This window comes from Dendropsophus ebraccatus, chromosome 6, assembly GCF_027789765.1.
Source record: "Dendropsophus ebraccatus isolate aDenEbr1 chromosome 6, aDenEbr1.pat, whole genome shotgun sequence".
NCBI classification, from domain to species: domain Eukaryota; kingdom Metazoa; phylum Chordata; class Amphibia; order Anura; family Hylidae; genus Dendropsophus; species Dendropsophus ebraccatus.
The window spans coordinates 136919495-136947465 of NC_091459.1; the positions used below are offsets into that span (position 1 = coordinate 136919495).

A 27971-nucleotide genomic window follows, 5' to 3' on the forward strand; every position below is an offset into this window, starting at 1 on the left:
GTTATCCAGGAAGTGACATCACCATGTTATCCAGGAAGTGACATCTCCATGTTATCCAGGAAGTGACATCCCCATGTTATCCAGGAAGTGACATCACCATGTTATCCAGGAAGTGAAGCCTTGATGCAGTAGTAAGTGCAGGTAAAAAAGCACTTCATAAGCATTTCCCATTATCTAGTTTACACTCCAGCTCTACAAAATGATGCTACCAGATCAGCTTAAAGAGAGATAACAACTTTGAGGGATTTGTTGGCTGTAGTGAGCATGCTCTGTAGTAGTCACCATGCAGTTAGAGGAGGAGTTGAGTAGAATTTATTGTCATAATAAAGCAAAGCCCTTTGTTAGAGCATCATCGGCTTCAGGTTATTACTGTAAATTTGCTCATCTCGAGTTAAGCTTTCCCTATGACCTATTATGAATGGTGGATTCTGTACTATCTGACTTCAGCTGTATGATCGAAAAATGTGGCTTTAATTATATTAAAAGGGGAGGGGAAAAAGTTTTCAAATCAACTGGTGTCAACAAATTATACAGCTTTGTAATTTACTTCTATTTTAAAATCCCCAGTCTTCCAGTACTTATCAGCTACTGTATGTCCTGCAGGAAGAATTCTTTTCAGTGTAACACAGTGCTCTCCACTGCCACCCCTGTCCATGTCAGGAACTGCACAGAGCAGGAGAGGTTTTCTATGTGGATTAAAGGGGTACTCCAGAGGGAAAAAAATAGTCTTTATTTCAACTGGTGTCAGAAAATTGTAAATCTCAAGTCTTCCAGTACTTATCAGCTGCAGGAAGTGGTGTATTCTCTCCAGTCTGACACAGTGCTTTCTGCTGCCACCTCTGTCCATGTCAGGAACTGTCCAGAGCAGAAGAGGTTTTCTATGGGGATTTGCTGCTGCTCTGGACAGTTCCTGACATGGACAGAGGTGGCAGCAGAGAGCATGGTGTCAGACTGGAGAGAATACACCACTTCCGGCAGCTGATAACTACTGGAAAACTGGAATTTTTTTTAAATAGAAGTAATATATATAAATCTGTATAACTTTAAGACACCCATTGGTTTATAAAGATTTTTTTCCTACAGAGTACTCCTTTACCTGCTGACCTTGCCTCCAATGTACGCAGCACAAGCTGGAAAGTGTCAGCGGTCATCATCCTCTTGTCAGGGCTCAGTCTGTGTTCAGCATCAACCTTGATTTAAATATAAGGTCATCCGATTCCCTTTAAGGAACGGCGATATTTTGAGTGTTTTTGTTTTTTTCCTTAGCCTAAAACTTTTCTACGGACCATCGGCCACAGACTCGGCAACCGTTGTGTGATAATGTAAATCAAGTTCTATTACCGCACATTAAATCTGGGCCACAGAACATTAGCTTCCCTCTTAAGGGTGCGGGTGGGAAAAATAATGAGTGGAGCAGTCTGAGGCGGCCTGTTTGGGTAGGATGATAAAACTGCCCTCCCGGATCCGGCACTGGCAGAGATCTGCAGAGCACAATGGCTGGCGATAAATCACCCGACACGTGTGGAGCCCGCTGCTATTTATTATGCCATTTATGAAAACAGCAAAGACTGAAATCTGCGCTACATGTGAGAAGTGTCATTTATCACTTCCCCGGAGTGGCAGGGTAGTTATTCAGTCTGAGAACACATGCCGATGAATTGCCGCCTTCCCGAATTGTTAGAAGACTGAAGGCTGTGAGGAGCCGAGACGGTTTTCTCTCATTTGTGTACGCTCCCCATTGTCTTCAAAGGTCTCCATAGCCGGTAGTCCGACTTATACAAGGGCGAGAGGGAGGTTATAATAGATGAAGAAGATGGATATGTGGGTGGCCTTTGGGGTGTGTGACCCTGCTGAAGGGGACGTCACCGCACCCCTCACCACTACGAATCCTAATATTATTTGTATGACAGATGTTGTACATCACCGTTATTGGATTAGTATGTTATTATTATACCTTCAAGGTATGTTGGTATTAGAACGCTGTATAGCGGTACTTGCTTGGACATTGTTTGACACCGTCACTTAGGTAGTTTGCAGTATGAGGCCTCGTTCACATTCTGTAAGACAGCGGCCGTTCGTGTCACAGAACGGCCACTGTCTGTGAAGTTCACATGGATATCCCTGCTTTTGAATTGGAATGTAGGCATGTTTAGGTGCGCCCGCGTTTAAATGAATCATAGCAGACAAATGTAGAGTACGGCCGGAGCCACACTTTACATTGTCTGCACAGGCAATTTTAGTGCGGCCACTATTCAAAGAATAGCGGCCGCACAAAATTGACGTGTCAGTTTTTTTTAATCCCGGCTGGAGGGTATACAGTGTGTATACACTCTGGCCAGGATTCTATGGTGATTAAAGTAATTAGCCGCTGTCATTAAGTAACGGCCGTTGTTGCAAACGTTTTTGCAGAAATCAATAGTACAGGCGATTTTAAGAAACTTTGTAATTGGGTTTATTAGCCGAAAAATGCATTTTTATAATGAAAAGTTTGAAGCTCTCCCCCCCTGTCTTCATTGTTCTCTTATGGAGAGGGGAGAGGTGGTGGGAGATGAGGCACCAAAATAGGAGAACAGCTACATTACCGGGCTATCTCCTCTGACAGTCAGCACTGACCTCTCTTACTTCTGAATACGGCTTTCACACGGGTCTTGCTGTGTAATCAGTGACACTTTAAGGCTGGGTTCACACTATGTATATTTGAGGCTGTATTTGTGAGGCTGTATAGCAACCAAAACCAGGAGTGGATTGAAAACACAGAAAGGCTATGTTCACATAATGTTGTAATTGAGTGGATGGCCATCATTTAATGGCAAATATTTGCTGTTATTTTAAAACAACGGCTGTGGTATTGAAATAATGGCCGTTATTTACTGTTATATGGCGGCCATCCACTCAATTTCAACATTGTGTGAACAGATCCTTTCTGTGTTTTCAATCCACTCCTGGTTTTGGTTGCTATGAGGACCTGACATGAGGACCAAATACAGCCTCAAATATACATAGTGTGAACCCAGCCTAAAAAGAAAGAGCAATGTGTAGACAAACTCTTAGGTGCAGAACTCCAAACTTACAGGTCCAAGCAACAAAGTGGTGACCAATAAGAAATGGTGCTCTACTAGAATCAAAGGTGCAGTGTATTTATTCACTATATGACACATTGTAAGCTGCATCACCTTGGGTTCGCCAAGGATCCTTGGAGTCCTGTGTACGCTGGTATCTTCCTAGGTTTGTTTAGTACTGACCATTAGCTCCATAAGATAAATCCAAATTCTACAAGTTTATGAATTCTACTGGGTTAGTGTTTACAGTGTCAGACTGGCCCACCAGAGGACCGGAGAAACACTGACTGACATGTTGTTTCTCACTGGTTCTTCATTGTTGGGCCCCCAGGATCATTTCCTCTGGTGGGCCCCAGATACGTCAGTCCGACATTGAGTGTATAGGGCTCCCTATGAAGATGATGATCTTGGCACAGAAGATGTAGGGGTCAGTTATGTACATATAGAAGTGAGGGCCCCAGAGCATAAAATGTATTCACATGTTTAGAGTAGTAGATGCTAGGAACAAACTTCCAGCAGATGTGGTTGGTAAATCTACAGTAAGTGAATGTAAACCTGCCTGGTGTATGCATATATCTATCCTAAGATAATAAGAAAGGAAAAACTAAAATGGCAGACTAGATGGACCAGGGGGGCTTCTTCTACCGACAGTCTTCTATGTTTCTATGCTAAATAATCCTTATTAGCAAAAAAAAAAAAAAAATAATCAATAATGGGGGTTAATATCCTGTATACATTCTAGCTTGTAAAAATTCATGATTGCAATTTCCTTTAAATGTATTTTAAAACATAATATTTAGCATAATAATAATAATAATAATAATAAACAATAATAATAATAAACATCAATGATGATAATAATAATAATAATAATAATAATAAACATCAATGATGATAATAATAATAATAATAATAATAATAATAATAATAATACCTGGGAATAATACATTGTGAGGTGAAGATTATCTGCATTGTTTCATAGGCATGATGGGCGCTGAAGTCTTTCCTGCTGCCATGAGAATATAAGTAGGGGGGCTTATGTGTTATGTCAGTGGCTGAGCAGCACAGGGGGGCCCCTTCTCTGCCTGGGGTCTCTATAAGTATAATGTGCCCAGGCAGGAGGAAGAATTGATATGACAGATGTAACCATTGCATTGTTCTCCGACTCTACAGGAAATGGTGACAGCTCCCCTTTAATTGTGATGCGGCTTCCAATCCCTGATAATACCGTATGAGATTTCTGTCACCGGCCGCGATTATCTTTTGTGTTTCATAATTGTATAATTCTCTTTGTTTTCGGCAGACACCTTCAGAGGGTTTTATGTTAAGCCTTCTCTGGCCTGGCTCCAGGGTGCTGCCACGAGCGGGCACGGTGCAGGCCATCTTTAGAGGTCGTTCAAGGTCTGAGTACAGTGGATGTGATTAGTAGAGATGCGGGCTCAGGTGCAGGCTCTGTGCTTACAGCATGGTCGCCTCTTGTTTACACAAAGGAAAGGCCATTTCATACAGTGGCCGAGGTTTCTTTTATTCTTTCTATATAACCTTTTCGCTGCCAGATATCGGCGCCAATTGTTGCTGATGTTATACCTGGAACCGCTGCCGACCTGATGTGCAGTCATATGCTGCCCATCATGATATCAGTGTATGAGAGCCAGGCACTTCAGGATGATACAGCAGTGAGATAGAGCAGCTGGCAACCATAGGGGCTATTACCGTGATTACTGGCATGGGGTCACTATGGCTGGGGCATTGGGGCTATCACCGTGATTACTGGCATGGGGTCACTATGGCTGGGGCATTGGGACTATCACCGTGATTACTGGCATGGGGTCACTATGGCTGGGGCATTGGGACTATCACTGGGGTTACTGGCATAGTGTCACTATGGCTGGGGCATTGGGGCTATCACTGGGGTTACTGGCATGAGGTCACTATGGCTGGGGCATTGGGGCTATCACTAAGGTCACTGGCATGGGGTCACTATGGCTGGGGCATTGGGACTATCACTGGGGTTACTGGCATGGGGTCACTATGGCTGGGGCATTGGGACTATCACTGCGGTTACTGGCATGGGGTCACTATGGCTGGGGCATTGCAGCTATCACTGGGGTTACTGGCATGGGGTCACTATAACTGGCGCATTGAGACTATCACTGGAGTTACTGGTATGGGGTCACTATGGCTGGGGCATTGGGACTATCACTGGGGTTACTGGCATGGTGTCACTATGGCTGGGGCATCGGGACTATCACTGGGGTCACTGGCATGGGGTCACTATGGCTGGGGCATTGGGACTATCACTGGGGTTACTGCATGGGGTCACTATGGCTGGGGCATTGCGGCTATCACTGGGGTTACTGGCATAGGGTCACTATGGCTGGGGCATTGGGCAGGGACGTATCTAGGATTCATGGGGCCCCATAGCGAAAAATTGCATGGGGCCCCATGAATCCTGTAGCTGGCTCCCCGATGCATGTCTGAGTGACGTCGCTCATGCGTCAGGGACCAGCACCACCATGCGTCAGGGACCAGTACAAACGCCAGGGCCAGTAAGCATAGACATGTGTATTCTGGTCTTGGGGAGCGGGGACCACTGTGGACCAGCGGCTGTCTGAGGGGGGGCTGGGGTCTGTCCAAGGGGAGGGGGTGGGTGCAGTGCTTTCTGGGCTCTCGGCTGTCTGGGGTGTGGGGGGGATGCTGGTGTGAGCTGTACCATGCTTCGCCAGGATGGGCCCCAGGCCCCATGGCAGCTGCGCGGTCTGCCTCCATGGTAGTTACGCCAGTGATATTGGAGCTATCAATGTTTTGAGGGTATTACAGCTGTCACTGTTATTGCAGCACCGTGAACCGGGGCTCGGAGAAGTTCTGGAAGCAATGAGGATTTTACCGTTTTAAGGGGTAAAGGGGGCATAGGACAAATTGTTAGTAGAATCTTTAATGGTGGCAGGCAGGCAGCCCTCAGTGAGCCCAGATTTAAGTAGAGGTGTTGGTGGCCGGGGTTCACGTAAGAGATGGCTGTCCTAGTAATGGTCCTAATAACTACTATGTTATATAAAGAGAATAAAAGAAACCTAAGCAATGCAGAGCATTAGGTGGAGGCACAGGATTCCATAGGGTGGAGGATAAATGTGGGGCTCTTTTTTTGCACCCCCTTCCCGGACATACAGCAAGTACAACCCCTGAGGCCACCGCATCCCTCTCGGTTGTCTTACATACAAGCTGTGAGAACTCCCAGAAACCTGCAGAATTTTAAGTGCAGTTTTCTTTGTGACTTGGGAATAAGCCAAGATGAATTCAATCAGCGCAAAATAAGTAAAACAATGTTTTACAACATGAGCTGCATGTATTAAAGAGTGACATTTACAGGCTGTTAGTTTTTAACTCTATCATTACCAAATCTATCTATATCTATCTCCTATCTATCTATCTATCTATCTATCTATCTATCTATCTATCTATCTATCTATCTATCTCCTATCTATCTATCTATCTCCTATCTATCTATCTATCTATCTATCTATCTCCTATCTATCTATCTATCTATCTATCTATCTATCTATCTCCTATCTATCTATCTATCTATCTATCTATCTATCTATCTATCTATCTATATCCTATCCTATCTATCTATCTATCTATCTATCTATCTATCTATCTATCTATCTCCTATCTATCTATCTCCTATCTATCTCCTATCTATCTCCTATCTATCTATCTCCTATCTATCTATCTATCTATCTATCTATCTATCTATCTATCTATCTATCTCCTATCTATCTCCTATCTATCTATCTATCTATCTATCTATCTATCTCCTATCTATCTATCTATCTATCTATCTATCTATCTATCTATATATCTATCTATCTCCTATCTATCTATCTATCTATCTATCTATCTATCTCCTATCTATCTATCTATCTATCTATCTATCTATCTATCTCCTATCTATCTATCTATCTATCTATCTATCTCCTATCTATCTATCTATCTATCTATCTATCTATCTATCTATCTATCTATCTATCTATCTCCCTCCAGTATTTCTCTATTAGGGTGCATTCACACGTACAGGATCCATAGCAGATCTACAGCAGATTTGATGGCACAGATTTGAAGTGGCAGATTCAAAGCAAATCAAATCTGGGCCATCAAATCTGCTGTGGATCTTTTGTGGATCCTGTACGTGCGCCCGCATCAGAACTCAGCGGCGCTAAAGATCATCAGGCTGGTACTGTAGTACCGGCCTGGATGATCTTATCTGACACCGGCTGTTCCGTGTGAACGCACCCTAAGGGTCCTATTCCACGGGCCGAGCAGGGCCCGATGAACGATGTAAATGGAGCGTGCGGCCATGTCAGTTTTTTGCGGCGCCGCTAGAGATCCTGGCCAGAGCGTATACTGCGTGTATACGCTCCAACAGGGATCCCATAGACAGCAATGGAACGTATATTTTCATATTAATCACGGCCGTTGTTGCAATAAGCAACAACGGCCATGCTTTTACGAAAATATACGTTGTATGAACATAGCCTTAGAGTTCAGTAATCTGGCACATTTAATAATCCAGCAGGTTGCGCACATTTTACAGCACTATATTCCAGTACATACTATATACAGCCCCTCTCCTAATAAATCCCTAGAAATCTTTCCCTTCCTCACTGTTTACATTATTTCCACTTTAGACATTCCATCTGTCCCTCCCTGCAGTCCTATGTAATATTACTAAGCAGCCGATTAACCCTTGGTAGGAAGAGGTAGCACAGAATCACAGAACGGAAACTTTCCCGATGACTATTACATGAACCTCAGTGAGAACGCACTTGACGGAAGAATAAATCTTACTGCTGGCAGGGACTAGGTCAGCACAATTTACTGTATGTGAAAGCCACTTCCAGAGCCGCCGAATCCATAAGAATGCGAGCCATTTCATTGTATTCACTTCCAGGCTGATACTCAGCAGTACTGCATATTGTCTCTATGAGTTTGTCACAGGAGATGCATAGTGTATTATATTACTGATATATGAGGGGCCACACATAGTTATAAAGGGTTAACACACAGACGTTATATTAGTTACATAATATTCTAATAACCATATATTGACATTCTGAAAACATTACAATTATAAACATATATATATATATATATATATATATATAGATAGATAGATAGATAGATAGATAGTATATTATAAGCATATTGCACATGACAGATGGGGGTTAGGATTATTATTATTTTTTTTTATATACCCTTTAAGGAAATTTTGAGCTAATAAAGGGGGTTCCCTATTTCACTATGAATGAGGTTGGGTACTGTAAAGTGCTTAAATATTAGAAAGTCTAATGATTTAGTGTAATACAGTGAAACCTCTCTAAAAGATCAACTTTTTAGGAAGATTACCCCACTTATCCAGACCAAATTTAGGTCTCCTGCACACGTTCGTGGGGGGTGGGGTACAGCGACCCCTTGTGGCTGAAGGCATAATCCTGCCTCTGGCCAGAAGAGTGATTGACAGGGCTGGGAGCCTATGGCTCCTTGCTCTGTTAAACACAGCACTGCATTAAACTGTATGCGCTCCTGATAGGGAGCGCTTACAGTTAAATGCCCAGCACCAGCACCCATCAACCCCTTGTCAGGGTACTGACATTATCCCGGTCTAGCTAGGAGTACATCTGGAATTTCAGCCAGTTTCTTGATGCACATCCAGAGCTGTCCAAAATTCTGGTTGCTCTCATAGTGTTCTATAAAACATCTCTGACATGTCCTATAATTTTAGCGTCTATTTTTTGGCACGGACACCCTTCAGGAAAAATCCTGAAGGGTGTCTGTACACAATAGAACCCTATGGATCAGGAAGTCTACCAGAGACGCGTGCAGGGGCATTAAGTTTTTTAGACCCCAGAGGGACCACTTTTCAATGCAATTTTTTGGGGTCAACTTTTATAAATTATTTATAATTATAATTTCCTAAATTCCTAAAGTTGGGCAACTAGCAGCAGTGAGAAATATCATAAATGACGGGGAAGGAGGTTATAGGCCCAGCAGACTATAGTGTGGAGAGAAGGAGAGAATACGTGGAGGGCAGCTCACATAGGCTGTAGATTGGGAGAAAAACATGCATAAGGCGGTTTGCAGCAAACACTAACGTGGGTGCTATACAAATGCAAAGAAAAATCAAAATACCTACAGCAAACTGTTGTCTCCAGAAGACACTGATCCAATATTAATTTCTGAAAGGACAAACCCACGTGAAAATTATGAACCTAGGAGTTGGCTGCAAACTGCATTACAGTCGACTTTAAATAAATAAAAAAACGGATATACATCAATAGTACAAGTCAATATAAGAAACTTTATGTGTGGTATAATGCCTTATAGTTAGTTTTTTTAAACTTTTGTTGATACTGAACTTAATTCTATGATCTGTTTACAAGAAAGGCTAGAAGCTCACCTTACATGCTGCCTATAGAAACCCATGGAAAAGCGCAAGAAGCCAATAAGCGGGAGAGCAACTAGAAAAACCAAAGCAAACAGAGAGACTGGAGCGAGAGTGATAGGTTACTGTAAGCATTGGCTTGCATGCCAGGGTTTGATTTAGTTTAGACCACTCAGAACTGCTCTATAATGTCCCCCATGCCTCTGCTGCTGCTTGTTAAGGTGTATACAGAGGCATAGCAAAGCATGTTCTTATCTAGCACTAGCTCAAGGAAGCCTGCAGTGGGGAAAACTTAAACAATTTTCATAAAAAAAATAATTTTATAGGCACTCACTCTATATGCCAATTTGCAGCTCTTTGCAGTCATGGTGCCCCTTCCTCGCCTCCATCCAAGCTTAACTGATTGTTATGAGTGGAGGAAATGTCATCAGAAACTCGGCCGATTCCCTGCAGGGAGGTGGAGCAGAGCCGCTCATTGTCGGTGGTAGATCCGGACTCTATATAGCGAGTTACCTTCCATTGTAAACCTGCCCGCACAACATGACCCTGCCTGAGTTGAAAAGTGATAGAAAGCGCCGACCTATTGTAAGGGCTCAGTGACCGGTGCGAAAACTGTAATATTTCATGATTTTTTTCCAACACAGATAGTGACATGGGAACTTAATGATCTATTCCCTTTAATTCAATGGTTGACAACCTTTCCTAACAATGACTAATGTCAACCCTGGGCACGAGTGATAAAATGTTGACGTAAATCCTTTGCTGTCACATATAAAGCCGGTCTTGCTTGCCTTTGCTGGAGGCACAGTTGTTATTCCGAGACTAGATCAGTCTGAATTGATATTATTTCCCTATTAGAGGTAACACGCTGCTACACACTTGGGTTCTCGAAGCCTCTCCGTCGCTCCATCCAACTAAGGATGCGGCGAATCTGAGGGACCTCATTTGTGCAAAATGAAATCCTATTTATAGCCGCGCTCTTCTAACTCTGCAATCAGGATGCCAAACGGCTTGTCAGAGAATGACTGATTGCTATTTCTTGAGGAAGTTCTCATAGATTAGTATGGTGCACACGTGTTGCACTATTTTTAGCTCCCCAGCCCGCGGAGGTGCACACAACGCATTACATTTTCCCTCTCGCTCTATTACGGATGTGTCTCACATACATGAGCGACTGGAGACGGAGATGGAAAAACTCCGCATGGGGCATGATTTTAGAAAATGGCGAGCGCTTACCTACGCCGCCGCTGATGACCGGAATGTAAATTTTTAGTCGGTAGTTACTTTTACACAAAAGAGGCTCCAATCAGCTCGGCTGCGTAATGCTGCACTTACAATCGATTGTTAAAAGGCGTAAAGTTTCCAAAAAAAAAGTTACACTTAACCGTTCCTTCTAAGTAGGGGGCAAAAAATATATTCCTATATAAAAGGGAACCAGTGATTTCATGGTCAGTACTGGCCTCATGCATGGTGCCCCTTCCGGTAACTTCAAGTATATTCCAATATATGCCTAAGATACATATAACTATCCAAAATGGTGCATGGTGCCCAATAGAGTTGTAACGCCCGGAGTAGTGGATCCACTGGACCGGCACCAGCGATGGCACAAACCTCACCAGGGAGCGGAGTCTAAGGGGCCGCTGGTTTTCACCAGAGCCCGCCGCAAGGCGGGATGGACTTGCTGCGGCAGGCGACCCCCAGGTCGCTACCCCTGGCTTGGTTGCTGGTGTCGGCAGGCGAGGCGTGGCAGGAGCAGTAGGCAGGAGATGGCACTGGCAATGGTCTGCAGGTGAGAGCGCACGTGACAGGCTGAACGCAGGAACAGATGGAGTGACAGGGAAACAGGAACCAGGAACAGGGACCAGGGACCGGGTAACGGACAGGACTCAGGAACAGGGACTTGGGACCAGGTAACAGATAGGACTCAGGAACAACAGGGGGCTGGGCCAAACGCTATGGGAAGCATGTAGAGGCTCCAACACTAAGGACAGGGCATGCTGGGATTTATAGGGGAGTGATTGGGTGCAACTACCAATTAGGAGCGCACTGCCCCTTTAAATCTGAGACAGCCGGCGCGCGCGCGCCCTAGGAGGCGGGGACGCGCGCGCCGGCCGGCACAGCGGGAGACAGGAGCGTGGAGAGGTGAGGCGCCCCCCGGGGCCGAGGTGACAGCAGCGCCGGGTCCCCAACTATGGACACCGGCTGCTGCATAGGGCAGGTAGCGGTCGCGGCGGCGGCCCGGAACGCGGGACGCCGCCGCGGCCGTAACAGTACCCCCCCCCTTTGGCCTCCCCCTCTTTCTTGCCTGCAAATGGCACAGGAAGCCACAAAGTCTTTGACATCTTGGGATAGGCTGGGCCACCAGTAGTGGCGAGAGATCCGTTGGCCGGTCTTACGGACTCCCGGGTGCCCGGCCTCCAACGAGGAATGTCCCCAGTTCAAAATACCTCTTCGAAGCGCAGGGTGAACATGAGTCTTTCCGGGGGGTACTCTCTGAAGAGTGGAGGTGACGACTGGTACTAGGCGATCAGGCGGTATAACGTGGCAAGGGACCTTCTGTAAGTTCTTCCGGTGGTGAGAGGACACGACCTTAGTCTTGGGTACGGGGAGAGGGTACACCTCGGCAGAGAAGGCATCCGCCGAGTCTTGGTCTTCTGCCGGTAAGCCGGATAGAGGCTTGGCCGGGACAGGAAATGACAAAATACACTTGGTCTGAGATGACTTGAGACACTGGTGGGAACAGTCCTGACCCCAACTGAGAATCTCCCCGGTTCTCCAGTCCAGCTGAGGGGCATGTTCTTGTAGCCACGGGAGTCCCAGGAGGACCGCGGGGGAAGAATGGGGCAGAACGTAGAAGGATATCTCTTCTTGATGTGAAGGACCCACCTGGAGGACTAAAGATGCGGTCTGGTAGTACACACGGTCGGTAAGAATTTCGCCCGTGACCGAGGAGATAGTCAGGGGCCTGGCTAGTCGGGTCACGGGTAGCCGCCATCTTTGGACCAATGTTGCCGCAATAAAACTGCCTGCTGAGCCAGAATCGAGGAAGGCAGTAGTCTGATGATTTTGTCCTGAGGGAGTCCGGATGGAAACAGGCGTAGACAGACTTGGAATGGTGGCATTCGCACCTAGGGACACCTGTCCCACCGGACCTAGGTGCGAGCGTCCTCCGGATGTTTGGGGACGTAGGGAACATCCCAGCCGGAAGTGATCGGAACCACCGCAATAGAGACAGAGATTCTGCTCCAGGCGCCGGATTCTTTCATCAGGCGTCAGGTGAGCCCGTTCCACCTGCATAGGAATCTCAGGAGAGGGCTGGGACATCGAAAGGTCAGGATTCTGGAAAACCGGCGCCAGCTGGGGGTGGCGACGGGAATGGGTTAGTAAATGTTCATGCCGAACCTCCTCCTCCCTCTCCGAAAAACGAGTATCAACTCGGGTGGCCAGTAGAATGAGTTCGTTCAGGGAGGTAGGCAGGTCTCGGGCAGCGAGCACGTCTCTCACTCGACTAGACAGGCCCTTCTTGAAGGTGGCCAACAGGGCGGCCTCGTTCCAGTCCAATTCAGCTGCCAGGGTGCGGAACTGGATGGCGTAGTCACCGACAGAGGAGCTGCCTTGAGAGAGGTTGAGGAGAGCAGTCTCGGCCGAAGAAGCACGGGCAGGTTCCTCAAAGACGGAGCGAAACTCGAATAGGAAGGCCCGGAGATTGGCAGCAACAGGATCATCACGGTCCCACAGTGGCGTGGCCCAGGCCAGGGCTCTACCCTCTAATAGGCTGATGATGAAAGCCACTTTAGAGCGCTCGGTGGAAAACTGACTACTCAAAAGTTCAATGTGCATGGTGCACTGAGTCAGGAATCCTCTGCACAACTTAGAGTCCCCAGAGTACTTGCTTGGGAGAGCCAGTCGGAGAGAAGAAGCAGCGTCAGGAGATGGTGTGCGCTGGGCAGTAGTCTGCTGCTGTAAGGCGGCAGTGAGTTGCTGGATCTGCTGTGACTGTTTCTGGATTTGTTGAGCCTGTTGCGCGACCACTCTGGCGACGTCACGGAGATCTGGCACCTCGCCGGGATCCATGGTTGGAGCCTACTGTAACGCCCGGAGTAGTGGATCCACTGGACCGGCACCAGCGATGGCACAAACCTCACCAGGGAGCGGAGTCTAAGGGGCCGCTGGTTTTCACCAGAGCCCGCCGCAAGGCGGGATGGACTTGCTGCGGCAGGCGACCCCCAGGTCGCTACCCCTGGCTTGGTTGCTGGTGTCGGCAGGCGAGGCGTGGCAGGAGCAGTAGGCAGGAGATGGCACTGGCAATGGTCTGCAGGTGAGAGCGCACGTGACAGGCTGAACGCAGGAACAGATGGAGTGACAGGGAAACAGGAACCAGGAACAGGGACCAGGGACCGGGTAACGGACAGGACTCAGGAACAGGGACTTGGGACCAGGTAACAGATAGGACTCAGGAACAACAGGGGGCTGGGCCAAACGCTATGGGAAGCATGTAGAGGCTCCAACACTAAGGACAGGGCATGCTGGGATTTATAGGGGAGTGATTGGGTGCAACTACCAATTAGGAGCGCACTGCCCCTTTAAATCTGAGACAGCCGGCGCGCGCGCGCCCTAGGAGGCGGGGACGCGCGCGCCGGCCGGCACAGCGGGAGACAGGAGCGTGGAGAGGTGAGGCGCCCCCCGGGGCCGAGGTGACAGCAGCGCCGGGTCCCCGACTATGGACACCGGCTGCTGCATAGGGCAGGTAGCGGTCGCGGCGGCGGCCCGGAACGCGGGACGCCGCCGCGGCCGTAACAAGAGTTGAGCAAACTTCGAGAACGCTTGAGTTTGTCCAAGCTCGAGTGTTCACCATTGGATTACCGATGGCTGCTGAAGTTAGATGCAGCCCTAGGGAGTTCTGGAAAACACGGATATAGCCGTAGGCCATAGACTGTATCCATGTTTTCCAGGCCTCCAAAGGAATCAAATGCCGTTTGCTTAGGTTTGGACAAACCCGAGCATGCCCAATGTTTGCTCAACTCTATTGCCCAATTAACAGTGCCATACAAGGCCAAATAACAATTCAGCTGCATAAATACCAATGCTATACAGTGCCATCACCATAGCGTGCTCCAGTAATCTCAACATACTGTACAGCAACCAAATCCCTCCATACCTAAAAAAGACTACTGACTACTGGGACCCCACCAACAGACCAGGCGTTCTTCTGTCCCCTCCCCCCCCACAAGAGAATGTAGTGTCGCTAGGCCAGTACTGGAGATGGATAAGCACTGTACTCTGTGTCCCATAGAGGGTAAGGGTCCTCCTAAACTAAACAAATTTCTGAAATTTTTCTCCATAATACACAGAACGATGAGTCCAATGAACAAATGAGAAATGTGTACATCCCAAAATTTGCAAGCAATTGACGAACGATTAACGGTTTTATGGTCTGCTCAAAAGATGTGACCAACGACACTTGTCTCCACACGGAAAGATTCTCTTAAATTTGAACGATATAACGATTTTTCACACGATAATCTTTCTGTGTAATAGAGGCCTAAATGAATGGCTCAACCACCTCCTCTATTCACAAGGAGGAGGTAGGCTCCCTGTGATTATGATATGTAGGGGGTCTCAATGGCTAGACCCCTCAACAATCAAATATTTACTACCTATTCTGGAGATAGTTTTAGCCTTGTCATAACTCCTTTAACATTTAGATTAAGAATTAAGATTCTGTCTTACTGGACTGTGGAACACACAATTGGAACGGAGCTGAGGATGAAGGTAAGAGACATAGCTTCCTCCCCTGTGTCTCCTGTGCAATAGGGACATATTGGCAGGTTAGGTTCATTGCGAAAATTCGAATGATTATCGTTTGAATTTTTGCAATAATGATCGCATTTCAGCGATAATCGTTCTGTGCAAACACAGCAAACGATCAAGCAACGATCGTTCATTTGGATCTTTCAACATGTTCTCAAATCGTCGTTCGTCGTTCGCTAAAAATTCGCAGATCGCTTTGTGGAAACAGTCTTTTTAAAGATTCTCCCTATGTGAAAGATGGGCTTAAGCAATCTTAAAAATGATCGCAATAACGATTTTTCTTACGAATTTTCTAACGATTTTTCTAACAATTTATTCATCTAAATGCTGATCGATATAAAAACCAAATCGTTAATTCTAAATCGTTAAACGATCGATTGGGCGAATTATCGCTCTGTGTAAACGCAGCATAAGGGTACTATTACACAGAACGATAATTGGGCGAATCGGCCCTATTTGGCTGATTTTCGGTCCGTGTAATAAACACAATGATCAGCCGATGATCGTTGACATCGGCTGCTCGTTGATATAGGTTTGGACCTATAATTGTCGGCCACCGACCGCGCATCTTTATGTATAATAGCAGTGCGCGTCCGGCGGCTGACGATTAGCAAAGTAAATACATTACCTATCCATGTGCTCTGCTTCTCCCCGGGTCCTGCGCGCTGCAGCTTCAGAGCGGCCTGTCTTAGCTGACAGCCGCTCAGCCAATCACAGGCCGGGACTGCCGCGGCCAGTGATTGGCTGAGCGGCCTGTCAGTTAAGACAGGACGCTCTGAAGCTGTGAGACCCAGGGAGAAGCAGACCACAAGAGGAGCCCTGAGACATGAGGAGCCCTGGGGCATCGGTAACGATGTCCATGCAGCCCTTGTTAAACGATTATCGGGCCGTGTAATAGGCCCAGTAAACGAGCGCCGATCTAGCAGATATCAGGCCCCCATCGGCCCATGTAATACTACCCTAATGTGTCTAATGTGGCCATAGTATTAAGAGTAGAACACTATGCAATTTATAATGTCAATCTGTTCTTTAGATCAGTCTATCCTGCTCGGAATCCCTCCATTACTGGACTCCTCTATAGGAGTCCTGGAGGCAATTGATCCCTGCATTATAGTAGCCAACTACAGAATGCTGCATAGCTATGTGAGGGGTCAGACACGACATACCTCATACCTCACAGATGTTATACAGTTACCGTGAAGTATTCCACCATCCCGGGCCCCCTCCATCACGTCCCCTGTATATAGCACAATAGCCAGAAAACGACTGTTCTGCGGCTCTGTTCTACCTTACAGTGTCAGAACGTGGCACGGAAAGTGTTAGGTCCTAAGAAGTTGTGTTCTGTGAATGCGCTCCATGTGTGACCGTAAGACGAGAGCTTCTTAAAAATTTCCACGAATCCTAAGGAAAAAAAAAAAATCAATACAATGATCTGGGACTCATCAGTGTAGCGGTACGGATGTACACGGACCCCGCTGTGTGTGACGGGAAGCATTACATTCCCAGGCAACTTCAAATTCCAATTCTAAATCTAATTTTAAAGCCATCTTATCCTCTATACTGGAAGCCATCCAGGAGGGTCGGAGTGACGCACGTGATGGCGGCAATCGCATATTAACAAAACAAAGGACGATTCACCAGAACCGCAGATCAATAGGGAACAGCGCGGCTAGCAGCATATTCGGACTGGGTTAGCTTCACTTCAACTGGATAAGAAAGCAACTATAAGTTAGACACTAGGGGGGAGATTTAGGAAACTGGTGTAAAGTAGAATTGTCTTAGTTGCCCCTAGCAACCAATCAGATTCCACCTTTTCTTCCTCACAGATTCGGCGAAAAATCAAAGGTGGAATCTGATTGGTTGCTAGGGGCAACTAAGACAATTCTACTTTACACCAGTTTGATAAATCTCCCCCCTAGGGGTATAAACAGAGGGTTATCCAGTGCTACAAAAACATGGCCGCTTTCATCCACAGACAGCACCACTCTTTCGTCTCCAGGTCAGGTGCGGTTTGCAATTAACCCCCATTCACTTCAATGGATCCAAATTACAAAACCTGCACCCAAACAAGAGTGGTGCAAGAGTGGTGCTGTCTCTGGAAGAAAGCGGCCATGTTTTTGAAGTGCTGAATAACCTCTTTTAAGGGTGCGTTCACACCTACATGATCCGCAGCAGATTTGATGGTGCAGATTTGATGCTGTGTTCAGTTATTTAAATGAAATCTCCTGCAGATCTGCTGAAGATCCGCTGCGGATCCGTAGCAGAAAATACGCTGCGGATCTGGTAAGTGTGAACGTACCCTAAAGGGGTTATCCTAGAGCTACACAAAAATGGCCACTTTTGCCCCACTCTTGTCTCCAGTTCAGGTGCGGTTTGCAATTAAGCTCCATTTACTTCAATGGAACTGAGCTTCAAAACCTGCACCCAAACTGGAGACAACAGTAGGGGAAAGTGGCCATGTTTTTTTAGTGCTGGATAATCCCTTTAAGCTCCATTTACTTCAATGGAACTGAGTTTCAAACGCCACCCAATCTGGAGACAAGAGTGGTGCAAAAGTGGCCATGTTTTTGTAGCACTGAATAACCCCTTTAAATCGGTGGGAATCTGTTTATAAACCACAAGCAAATAAAAAGAAATGAAGAGGAAAGGCGTTTTCAGAGACTTTTCATTGATAACCAATCCAGATAGGCAATCGATATCTGATCCGGCACCCTGCTAATCAACTACTTGGTAGATCTGCAGCACCTGCATATATTGTGAACATTGTGAATTATTGCTCACTTCTGTATGGTCAAATATCAATGAGGTCATGTATGTTTCTTGGGAGCTGTTTTTTTATGGGACTCACCAAAAAGTAATGATAGTTCTCTCTCAGCCTCCTTATATACAAGAATATTAAACACAGGCCCATGTTTATCCATTCTCTAGGCGCATCCAGGCTGCTCTGGCACCAGCTTATCCCTCCAAGAACAAAGAGGTCAGCTTTAAAAAGTCATCAAACCAAACGCTTCTCTCTAGGGATGTCAACTGTCGGTGGAGTGTCCGGAGGCCCCCATACATCTTAGTGTCAGCTGAACCTGCGATCAATAAAGAGTGTATGAGAACCTTTAGGCCTTATTCACACATCAGTAGTTGTGTCCAGTACTAAGGACCCATACATTTCAATGGGTCAGTACCATCACAGCCCCGTACACACCTACAGAGCCATTGAAATGTATGGGTCCTTAGTGCTGTATGTACGGGGCCATGACAGGTCCTAGTATTGACAAGCAATTGCATCACGGATCACTGTCTGACTATGCAGAAGTCCATGAATTGGGGAGCACTACGCATGCACATCCATAGTGCAGTCCACAATTATGGGTCGCACTTTAGGTGTATGGCAAATGATATTAGTAGAGAGATTGGACAGACATCTTGGATTTTTGCCACCTGACCGTATTGTTCTAGGAGAGATAAGTCGGCACCACAGTAGTCTGATTGTGACTTAGGCCCCTATTACACCAACAGATTATCTGACAGATTTTTGCTGAGCCAAAACCAGGAACAGACTATAAACAGAGAACAGGTAACAAAGGAAAGACTGAGATTCCTCCTCTTTTCAAATCCATTCCTGGCTTTGGCTTAATAAATCTGTCAGATAATCTGCTGGTGTAATAGGGCTCTTACCCCTCCCTATGGAAAAAACATGGGAAAATAAAAAAAAAAATAAAAAATGCACACCGATTTATAGCCATTTTTAGCTATGACGATCAATGGAGGTTAAGGGAACCAGCATTACTATAAGGCCGGCTTCACACTGCCTTAAAATCTTGGAAAACAGCCACTTTTTTTTCTCTTGCAAAAACACCAGCTGCCAGATGTTCGCTGGAAGTCAATGAAAGTTTTTCTCTCCTTTCTGGTGTTTTTGTCACCTTTTGTGGTCCAGCAGCTAGGTCATGTGATGTCAGAAGTAAAAAAAAAAAAAAAAAGTTCAGCACACAAAAAACGCCTAAACCACAAAAAAGATCATTCACACATAAAGTTAAAAACAGCAGAAAAATGCCAAAAAAAAAACAAAAATGCATTAAAAAACTCCATGCATCACATTGGTGTTTTCCCTGGTGTTTTGGGGTTTTTTTTGGGAGGGGAGGGGGGGGGAGGGTAAAAAATATCAGATAAAAAGTGTGTGGACACCCTAAGTTTAGGCACCCGCTCTATTAGGCAGCAGCTGACATTGACCTCTCTCCGCTTCGGAGGGCACTGGATGCCACTGAAGTCAATGGATGCCTCCCGACTTGTGTGCCAGCACCAGCCCCATACATACCGACCCCCTCGCAGGTTTTGTCGCTTTACGATCAATTATTAAAATACTAAAAATAAGAATCACTCTATTGATTGCACATACAGAAGAGCCATAAATGCGATGTAAACAGCCGGCCCGTACTGGCACGCACAATGCAGGCTTCTCGGCATCCCGGAGAAATTGCTGACATAACCGTTCCGGCAACGTGTATGTTATTCACTGATTCCTGCAACACGGCGGCTCCTGAGCTTAATTGCTTTCATATTCATCACATTTGTCAAAGTCAGCACTCCCCTTTCTTAAGAGCTTCTCCATGTTATTTGCCATCTTAACGGTTCAACGTAAATGGCGAACGCATCAGTAAAAAGATACGAGGCATCTGCTGACATCAAAGAGAGAGAGTCTTTATTTCCGTCCCTTTAAATCACGGCACCATATTGCAGGTATGGACGGCTCCAGATGTTGTGAAGATTCCTTTACCTCTTTGTGGTGTAAGCATTATGGGTTATTTTGACTCATTATTATAGTACATAATTCATAACAATCTTCATTTATAATGGCGCCCCGGCAGCTGTCATCTGCAAGCGGTGCTGGCGGCCATTTTGTCGGAGGAGATGAAGAACGTAGAGACTAACACTATGGTAACGTTGGGCCTGGTTTACTAACAATCTATCAATTTTAAGCGGTTATGCTGTCAGTCGTGTCAGTTTGTTTTGCGTTATTAATTTGGCGCACACCCCTTAGCAAATCTTAGTAGTGAAACTAGTAAAACTAAAAATAGTAAAACTAAAAACCCGACTATCCCACCACACTAGAAGTGTCCAATTTTTAGAATAAAAAAAAAAAACTTAAAAATTGTCGGTTCGCTTAATAAATCTGTAGGTTGTGGCGGGTTTTTATGGACACACCCATGACACGCCCATGAATGACACACCCACTTGGTGGGTTTTTGGACAAAAATTACAGGCTTATCGAAAAATTGTGTTGCACGCCTTCAGTAAATAAGTCGGAAAAATGGACAAAAAAACACCCTAATTTACTGCCAGGAACATGTTAGAAAGTCAACCCCCATTATACAGGGAATTTATTTATTTTTTTTAATTATTTTTAAAATTTCCATTGAGAGGCATATTTCCTGTGAATTTTGGCGCAATACCCTATGAATAATCTACGGTGTGAACATGGCCTAAAAGCCTCTAGCTGTATACACAGTGGGCATTGACCCCTTCATGCTTTATCACATACATACTGTATGGAGCAGGCCCAGGAGCTAAGCCTGCTCCATATGCATCAGGTGCTGGCTGTATATTACAGTGGACATGTGGCGGCAGTGCTGAATCTCAAAAGGACATGGGCAGCGATTTATTAAAGGGGTTATCCAGCGCTACAAAAACATGGCCACTTTTCCCCTACTGTTGTCTCCAGTTCAGGTGTGATTTGCAATTAAGCTCCATTTACTTCAATGGAACTGAGTTTCAAAACCCCACCCAAACTGGAGACAACAGTAGGGGGAAAGTGGCCATGTTTTTGTAGCGCTGGATAACCCCTTTAAGTTCCGTTTACTTCAATGGAACTGAGTTTCAAAACCCCGCCCAAACTGGAGACATTAGTAGGGAGAAAAAGGTCATGTTTTTGTAGCGCTGGATAACCCCTTTAAGCTGTCTTCTAGTAAGGGTCCTATAAGATGGCCTGAGGCCGCCTGTAGACGAGCACTATATATAGCAATAATGGATGTTGGTTTACAGAGCCTTTCCAAGGCTTTATCATGAGGCTGGGCTGCACAAATGACGGTCGGATTGTACTTGCAGTTCTTTCCTGCAATCAGCCGTCAGCTGCACATCAACTATTACAGGGGGAGATGTGCAGCTGACAGCCGATAATGTTTATACATGTTAAACCGGCCTACTTATTCACCGGCTTATTGTAAGCCTTATTGCACAGGACGATATCATCCTGTGTATCCTGTGTGTATCCTCCATGTATTAGGGCCCTTAGATTCTCCTTGTTGCCTATTGCAACCAATCACAGCTCAGCTTTCATTTTACAAGCGCAATATAAGAAATAAGAGCTGAGCTGTGATTGGTTGCTATGGGTAATAAAGGAAAGACAGGGCTCTACATTGCCCCCTGTATATTTCCTACTAAGCTACAGTGAAAAACTGAGGGATCACACGCTGTAGCAACATTCATTGGTAGAATTTTGCATTCGATAAAGTTAAAGGGGTACTCAAGCGATTTTTTTTTTTACTCAACTGGTATCTAAAATTTATACAGATTTGTAATTGACATCTATTAAAAAAATATCAAGTATTCCAGTACTTATCAGCTGCTGTATGTCCTGCAGGAAGTGGTGTATTCTTTCCAGTCTGACACAGTGCTCTCTGCTGCCGCCTCTGTCCATGTCAGGAACTGTCCAGAGCAGGAGAAGTTTTCTATGGAGATTTGCTGCTGCTCTGGACTGTTCCTGACACGGACAGAGGTGGCAGCAGAGGGCACTGTGTCAGACTGGAAAGAATACACCACTTCCTGCAGGACATACAGCAGCTGATAGGTTAAGAAAGGAAAAAAATTACCCCTTTAATTAATTAATAATAATAATAATAATAAATATATACAGCAAAAAGTGAACATGCAATAGAACTAAGAAAATTCCTCTAGTCACGAATAGGTTAAAGGAGGGCAGTATGCGCAGATTACTCCGGGCCTCTCCATTTCCTGCCAGAGCAATACCCGGAGGATTGTGGGAATTTTCTGGTTCCAATAAATTGGGCCTTTCATTGAGGTGAAGAGCTTTGTGTAATTAATACAGCAGGTAATAGGAATACAGTGGGTGTAATTAAGCAGGAGGGAACTCCAGGGAAACCCTATTAGATCTTCTCCATGATATTACCGCTCAGTCCAATCTGGTGGATAGCACCAGTGAAATATTTTATTTATTCCCCCGGCGATGGCTTACAAATCTACTTAGTCTGTTATGGCTGCGCTAACGCTGGGGAAATATTAGGAGGTTCTGCTTCAGCAAATAAATCAGATACTGTATCTCTTACAATTGAAATGTCTGCCTGGCTTCGGTGAAAGGCACGGCCCTGCTGAGGATGGAAACCAGAGACGTGGGGTAACACTATTATAAGCCCGCGCTCCGTAATAAGTGCTTAGTCTCAGGACATGACCCGGGCCGCAGCCTTATGGCCTGGAGGAGGGAGGCCGTCATTTTCTAAAGATTTCTAATTAAAGATACTAAATGGTAGCTGATATTAAAGTGTCACTGTCGTTTTGTGTTTTTTTTTTTTTTTGCAGAAATCAATAGTCCAGGCGATTTTAAGAAACTTTGTAATTGGGCTTATTAGGTAAATACGCCATTATCTGCATTCAAAAAGAATTTCCCCAGGTCCCCCCCCCCCCTCTCTCCTCTCTCTCATTCACTGCTCATTATCAGGAGATCTCGACTCTTTTACATCAGTCGGGCCCTGTGTAACCTTTGGAGAGGGGAGGGGGGGGAGGAGGGAGATTAGTCACCAGCAGAGAGCAGAGAACAAAGGATTACACAGCGGGACCTGTATGAAAGCTGGTATTCAGTGGTCAGAGAAGTCAGCGCTGACTGTCAGAGGAGATAGCCCTGTGATGTAGCTGTAAATTAACTCTTTGTTGTCCTGTTTTGGTGCCTCATCTCCCTCCACCCCTCCCCTCTCCATAGAGAACAATGAAGACAGGGGGGAGAGAGCTTCAAACTGGTTTTCCATAATAAAAATGCATTTTTCGGATAATAAACCCAATTACAACGTTTCTTAAAATCGCCTGTACTATTGATTTCTGAGAAAAAAATTGAAACGACAGTGACACTTTAAGAAAGTCACCAGTAAGGCCATAATAGATTCCAAATGCAATACCGCACATAGCCTGTGGACAATGGTAGCGCTGCCTCTGGGGAAAAAAATGTTTACCTTAAAGGGGTACTCCCGAAAAAAAATAAATTGTGTCAGAAAGCTATACTGATTTGTAAATAACAAAAATCTCAAGTCTTCCAGTACTTATCAGCTGCTGTATGTGCTGCAGGAAGTGGTGTATTCTTTCCAGTCTGATACAGTGCTCTCTGCTGCCACCTTTGTCCATTTTGTATAGGAAAGGAGTATCACTCAGTAGTGTGTAGAGGTGGAAAAGAGGTAAATCTAGTATAGATAATAATCCACCGGTTCCAAATGATGGAAATAAGGACAATATAGTCTTGAGTAATTAATTGCAAGTGCTTTTGTGCATCTTTTATTGCGTAACATTGATGAAAACAGACATATCCCGACGTTTCGGTGAATGCACCTTTCTCAAGGAGTCTGGAAGTGGATATCAACAGGGAGTGGAAGGAAGATGGGGCTGGTGAGGCAAGGCTGCGCCTGCATGAAGGAGCGGTTCCGGGCAGAATGTAGGCTTCCACACTCGTGTGTGATGAGGCACCGGACAGTCCAGCTGGGCGTAGATCTGCCGAAGGGCTGGTGATGTTGCGAGGCTATGTCGCGGGCGACATAGCCTCGCAACATCACCAGCCCTTCGGCAGATCTACGCCCAGCTGGACTGTCCGGTGCCTCATCACACACGAGTGTGGAAGCCTACATTCTGCCCGGAACCGCTCCTTCATGCAGGCGCAGCCTTGCCTCACCAGCCCCATCTTCCTTCCACTCCCTGTTGATATCCACTTCCAGACTCCTTGAGAAAGGTGCATTCACCGAAACGTCGGGATATGTCTGTTTTCATCAATGTTACGCAATAAAAGATGCACAAAAGCACTTGCAATTAATTACTCAAGACTATATTGTCCTTATTTCCATCATTTGGAACCGGTGGATTATTATCTATACTAGCCACCTTTGTCCATGTCAGGAACTGACCAGAGCAGGAGAGGTTTTCTATGGGGATTTGCTTCTGCTCTGGACAGTTCCTGACATGGACAGAGGTGGCGGCAGAGAGCACTGTGTCAGACTGGAGAGAATACGCCACTTCCTGCAGGACATACAGCAGCTGATAAGTACTGTGAGAGACTTGAGATATTTTAATAAAAGTAAATTACACATCTTCATAACTTTTTATAACCAGTTAATTTTTTTCCCCTAGAGTACCTTTCATGCTATCTTTCATGCTGCCTGAACCATTAGTCATTGAGCTGGTCCCAAGAGGATTCTCCCCGCCCCACAAGGCTTCATTGACAGGTACCTTCCTATTTGGGTATAGGGGGAGATCTAATAACCAAGCCTGGAGGGCCGGGGAGACACTGCCAGGGCCTGACCCTCCAACTTGCGGTTCGGGCAGCATGAAAGTGACGACAGGTTCTCTTTAAAATAAAATCATATCAAGAGTAAGTGTTCTGTAATGTGAAAAGTTATATCGTTCACGGCTAAATGATACATATAGTACTGAACCTACATTTACATGTTATTATTACTGGTTACCATGGAGATCTATCACGGAGGCCATTGAAGTTTTTCCATCCTATCTATTAGACCTTGGTGACGTCATACGTGCTGATGTAGCAGAGTTTACTGTATCAGGAGTTCTCGGCCCCCTTCTTAAGCTTATATTCTGGACAGGTTAGATCTTACTGTATAAAGAATGGTGATCTCTCCCCTCAGAAACACATGTTATTGCTTGTGGACAAAGCCGAATGGGTGGGGCTTCACGGCCGCTATCCATATCCCATATCCCCATAGGCCCCACCCCATCAGGGGTGTCATCGGAATGGGACGACCTAGAAGCATAGGCCACACCCCTTCAGTGACGGCTGGATCAGAAGGGACGGGGCCTAGGCCTGTAGGCTGGCCCATTGTAGATAGGCATTAGGGGCACAATGACTGTGAAGCCCCCACCCCTACAGCACTGTCCGCCAACAATAACATACATTTTTGAGGGGAGAGACCACCAAACGATCCTTAACTAGCTAAGATATGAAATGTTCAGAATATAAGCTTGAGAAGGGGGCTGAGAACCTTCACTTTAAAGGCATACTGTGGAGGAAATAAATTGTATTTAAAGTGTCACTGTGGCTTACATTTTTTTTTTTTTGCAGAAATCTATAGTACAGGCGATTTTAAGAAACTTTGTAATTGGGTTTATTAGCTGAAAAATGCATTTTTATCATGAATAAGCAGTTTGAAGCTCTCCCCCTGTCTTCATTGTTCTCTCTGGAGAGGGAAGGGGTGGAGGGAGATGAGGTATTAAAACAGGACAACAAAGAGTTAATTTACAGCTACATCACCGAGCTATCTCCTCTGAAGTCAGCACTGACCTCTCTGACCTCTGAATACAGCTTTCACACAGGTCCCGCTGTGTAATGCTTTGTTCTCTGCTCTCTAACTAATCTCTCTCCTCCCCCCTCCCCTCTCCATAGGTTACACAGGGCACGACTGATGTAAAAGAGTAGAAATTTCCTGATAATGAGCAGTGGATAAGAGAGAGGAGGGAAGGGGGGGGGGAGGAGCAGGGGAAAGGCTTTTTAAAGGCAGATAATGGCATATTTGCCTAATAAACCCAATAACAAAGTTTTCTTAAAATTGCCTGGACTATGGATTTATGCAAAAAAAAAAAAAAATACGATAGTGACTCTTTAAAAAAATTAAGTTTTATTTCAGCGTTACTAGTATTCCTGTTGTGGACAGAGGTGGCAGCAGAGAGCACTGAGTCAAACTGGAAAGAATACACCACTTTCTGCAGGACATACAGCAGCTGATAAGTACTGGAAGACTAGAGATTTTTAAATAGAAGTAATTTAGAAATCTATATAACTTTCTGATACCCATTGATTTTAATTCTTTTGCCCCAGAGTAGCCCTTTAACTAAAGACACTATTATTGTTATACTACTACCACTTGGTGACGGGGGCTGCTCCCTATTTTGCATTGGGGCCCAGTAGTTTCCAATTACGCCACTAGGGCCCATACTGACCCCAGGGCCCTATAATATACACAGCGATTCAGGCATAATCCATGAGAAAACTAAATACCACCTCTCACAAAGACGCCATACGCCACATAGAGAGCCTAGAGGTGTGTAATACAGGAGCTGAGGGACTCCGCGGGCCATGTGACCCCAATGCTAATGCACTGATGCCCCCTCCTTCCCAGGAGACATCATTGATACTACATAATGATAACAGCATTAGTTGCGCCAAATGGCAAACTGAGCTCTGCTACATCATTACCCATCCATAATAGGAGATAGATTATTGAAAATATAGCGGCAAAACAGATTAGACGCTGCGGCTTCTAGGAATCACTGCTATAAATGACTGAATATATTTACACCGGGTTTCAGCGAGTCAGACGCGATGGCGTATAGTTTATATTAATCTATGGCTGCAGGGGATAATGCACTGCCTCCGTTAGATCTCATACATCTGCAACGGCTCCAGCTTTCTATACTGGGAAGGTTATCTAAGTCATTTTCTCTATAGCTGAGAGGAAAATGTAAAGTTAATAAAAGGTAGTCATGTGGGCCGTAGGGCGCAGCGAGGGGGAAACGCGCGGGGAGCGGATGTTCTGTGCAGATATTCACTTGGATAATCTGCAAAGGATTGAAGGTCCATGTGGTTTACCAGTCTCTGGTCCCTGCTGTTTACCAGTCTCTGGTCCGTGCGGTTTACCAGTCTCTGGTCCGTGCTGTTTACCAGTCTCTGGTCCGTGCAGTTTACCAGTCTCTGGTCCGTGCTGTTTACCAGTCTCTGGTCCCTGCTGTTTACCAGTCTCTGGTCCCTGCTGTTTACCAGTCTCTGGTCCGTGCTGTTTACCAGTCTCTGGTCCCTGCTGTTTACCAGTCTCTGGTCCCTGCTGTTTACCAGTCTCTGGTCCCTGCTGTTTACCAGTCTCTGGTCTGTGCTGTTTACTAGTCTCTGGTCTGTGCTGCTTACCAGTCTCTGGTCCGTGCGGTTTACCAGTCTCTGGTCCGTGCTGTTTACCAGTCTCTGGTCTGTGCTGTTTACCAGTCTCTGGTCTGTGCTACTTACCAGTCTCTGGTCCCTGCTGTTTACCAGTCTCTGGTCCGTGCGGTTTACCAGTCTCTGGTCTGTGCGGTTTACCAGTCTCTGGTCCGTGCTGTTTACCAGTCTCTGGTCTGTGCTGTTTACCAGTCTCTGGTCTGTGCTGCTTACCAGTCTCTGGTCTGTGCTGCTTACCAGTCTCTGGTCCGTGCAGTTTACCAGTCTCTGGTCTGTGCAGTTTACCAGTCTCTGGTCTGTGCGGTTTACCAGTCTCTGGTCCGTGCTGTTTACCAGTCTCTGGTCTGTGCGGTTTACCAGTCTCTGGTCTGTGCTGTTTACCAGTCTCTGGTCCGTGCTGTTTACCAGTCTCTGGTCTGTGCTGTTTACCAGTCTCTGGTCCGTGTGGTTTACCAGTCTCTGGTCT

At 45.7% G+C, this 27971-nt stretch overlaps 1 protein-coding gene across 13 annotated transcripts in view; it reads right to left on the reverse strand.

The window, feature by feature from the left end:
* KLHL29 (kelch like family member 29) overlaps positions 1-27971 on the reverse strand; it is a 656253-nt gene that overhangs the window by 595705 nt on the left and 32577 nt on the right. For 2 of the 13 annotated variants that reach the window (XM_069973100.1, XM_069973087.1), the window contains exons 1-3: positions 27191-27271; positions 18158-18386; positions 16598-16710 (exon numbers count right to left, since the gene is read on the reverse strand). The exons of 2 other annotated variants lie outside the window; for them this stretch is intronic. The gene's annotated coding sequence lies outside the window, so the exon portion shown is untranslated. Of the gene's footprint in view, positions 1-16482; positions 16555-16597; positions 16711-16947; positions 17012-18157; positions 18387-25178; positions 25261-27166; positions 27279-27971 lie in introns of those variants that run through there. 9 more of the 13 variants (XM_069973089.1, XM_069973091.1, XM_069973090.1 and 6 more) reach the window with 9 other exon arrangements.